The sequence below is a fragment of the Tyto alba genome, unplaced genomic scaffold (genome assembly GCF_018691265.1).
Source record: "Tyto alba isolate M040663 unplaced genomic scaffold, T.alba_DEE_v4.0 Super-Scaffold_20, whole genome shotgun sequence".
NCBI lineage: Eukaryota > Metazoa > Chordata > Aves > Strigiformes > Tytonidae > Tyto > Tyto alba.
The window spans coordinates 5,232,616-5,235,762 of NW_024881283.1; positions in this window are offsets into that span (position 1 = coordinate 5,232,616).

A 3,147-nucleotide genomic window follows, 5' to 3' on the forward strand; every position below is an offset into this window, starting at 1 on the left:
TTAGGCATTTGCACTCATTCAGCTGGAGTCGTGACCACAAATTTTCACAGAGCTATGAATACTGCCGAGGCTGTGGTCGGGGTGAGGGCTCCAAGGCAGATGGCAGGACACTGTCCTGCTCTGCTCTGCTCATAACCCAGGACAGATAAGGGGGAAAGGAGCAGAAATGTTTCTTGTCCGAGGTAATGGGGAGGTCAGTGCACAGTTCAGACTAGACAGCAAGGTCCTGACCCCTGGACAAGCCTTAATCTCACCTAAAATTGTGGAAAGTAAAACAACAGGCAAAAATTACAGTGCAGGGAGTTTCTCAAAGTTAATCACCCAAAAGTTAAAACACTCATCAACAGTGTTGAGATTACGAAGTCTTTCCAGTAGATGTGGCTATTCTTCTGTTCTGTTTAAAAAGCACAAAAACCCAAACCCAAGACCACAACCCTACAACACTAACACTTGAAGCAAAGGAATACAAACCCCCTCAGTAATTAGAGCTTTGAAAATATTACATGTCATACTTAAGGAAAGACTGGTAGAAAGATATGACTTTAAAACTAATAGGAGATTCCATTTTGGGTGCTTCAGCCCAAACCCTTCAGCACTGTGATAATTCATGGCAAAATCTTTACCTATGTAAACAAACAAAAACTATCTGGAAGGAGCATTTCCCACATGCTGTCATGGATTTGCCTTTGCACGTGAAGGCAGGAAGCTGCAAGAGGTCTCCTGTAACAGAGGACCCATAACTAGACTTTGTAGAAGTTACTTTATTTCCCATCCTGAAAGGAGGCAGAATCTGTAAAAACTCATACTGGGGAGGAGTGAGACCAAACATACTTCAAATTTACTCTGCATGAAAAATGTATCCTTGAAATCTGGAGCTGTTCAGAAGCCAGGCAGCTTTTCAGTGGATTGCAGAAATATAACTTAGTGATGCCATCTTTTGCCAACGCTATAATTTCAGTGTCTATAAATTTCATGTTTTTCTTCCAAGTCTCTCCTGATAAACTGAGCAGCCTGTGAATCCACAGGCACTGGTTACCTTCCCAGCTCTCTTCTGGCCAGCAGTGTGGCCACAAACTGGGGCATTTCTGCACACATTTCTCAGTTCTCCATCTGTAGAAAATGGATAATGATGCCTGCCCACCTCTGTGGAGCCTGCTGAGGCCCCTGGACGAAAAGCTGTGTAGAAGGAAAGCAGATCTCTCTAGTCTTGGTGAGCATTAATTACTATGGGCTCAGCAGTGTGGACTCAGCTGGGTTTGCAAGGAGATTTTCAACTGGAGTTGAAGCCATAGACTTGGAGCAAAAACAAAACATACCAAATTGACCATACAAACCTGGGCTGGAGTAACGCAGAGCTAACTTATAACCGATTCAACTTCCTCTCTCTCCCAGGATGGTCAGTCTTCTAGTGTCTTTTTTATTTTCATTTGAGCATTCCTCTCAAACCGATGAATAGTGGAGAGCACAAGTTGTCCGTGGCAGTGTGAGCTCTGACTCAGAGCTGGTCCCCAGGGGTACCCCTAAGCTGCTTTCAGCCTCCTGATAACCAGAGAACAGGAGCTGTACAGCTGTCGTCAGGCTGTTGAAGAATATGAGTCCATCTTCTTCCCCAGCTTGTTATGAGATTCGGTGAAAATGCACTGTAATCGTTAAAAAATGTAAAAAAAAAATAATAAGACTTTCCTTTTTCTTCTTCCATTCAGCTGCGCTTGGCTCTTATTTGCAAACAGTTTCCCACAAATGTGAGACTGAAAAACACAGAGGCAACCTTAAAGGGGAAAAAAAAAAAAAAAAAAAAAAAAGAAGAAAGAGAGAACCATGTGATTTCAAAATCTGGGACTTAGCTAATAAACTGTCAGATTTGGAAAGATTCCAAAGAAAACCATAAGAATATGCAATGGGACCCAACTGCACTGACCCTGCCCTGCCCTTACACGTCTCTGTGCAGCAGAGATCCCTGGCTCTGGAGGGGGACCCTGGACATAAAGACATGGCCAATCTTTTATGGACCATCTGATTTAAGTTATAAGTTGACCCTGTCTCAGATGCAGTGTCTCCGGGGGCACTCAGCTACTTATATTTCATACCATCACTGCCCAAAACTTCTGACTTTCTCTAAAAACACATCACTGTGGAACTTCAATGGCGTTAGGGAACAAACACTCAGCCAGACTGAAGGTTTCCAGCACACCACGAGTAACATAGCTGGACATGTAGCACTCGGTACAGATTTAAAGGGGTACAGAATGGCTATTTCCTGGTATTGATGTGGAATTTGTGCATTTAGTTTCATAAGAACAGTCAAGAAAACTCTCTGCCTACGCGCTGAAGGCCCTGATGCTATGCTGGCTAGGAATGCTCCTGGAAGCACAAAACAATAAACTCAGTGAGTACCTTTGGGATGCTGAAACCAGGCATGCTGGCACACAAGCCCCCCTGAGAGTTTGTTTGAGTTGTGTCCAGCTCCCTCACCTCACTACATTTACCTGCATTTACCTGCTGGAGAGCTGCTGCCCTGCTGTGGCATACCGGACCTTTCCCAGGAAGCCAGAAACTCAGGCCAAACTACTCCACAGAAGATCTAAAATATGACTTTTCTGTCCCACAGAGCGGGGAAAGGGAAAAAGAGAAGGGAAAAAAAAATGGTTTCGATGAGAATGATAATCAATAAATAGCAAAGAGCACATTTTAGTAAGTTCAAGCAAGGGTAGACAGTCTGACATCCTGCACGGTGACAAAGACACAGGGCTTAGGTCTCTGTCGCTTTTCTTCTCCAGGAACTGACTAACATAAATCACATCAGCTGTGCCAGGAACCGGGAGCAAATCTGCAGATTTCTTAGCCAACAACCCTGACCCTTGGAGTCCCACCACCCTTCTGGTCCCAGAGGCCAGGGCTGCTCAAGCATCGGCTCCCAGGAGCACTTCCAAGGAATGGTGACTTTGCTGGCAAGGAACGAGACACTTCAAACGGAGGAATTTGGATGCTTCACTGCAAAAACAGCGGGTCAAGTTTAAGGTGAAATTCTTGGCCCCCTGCTTTTGTTTCTGATGATTTTTGTAGGACAAAGCTGCGCCCTGCTTCGGATCCCTTCTCTCCCCATTCACCTCACCCACTGGACACCACCTGCTCAAAGCAGCATTTGTG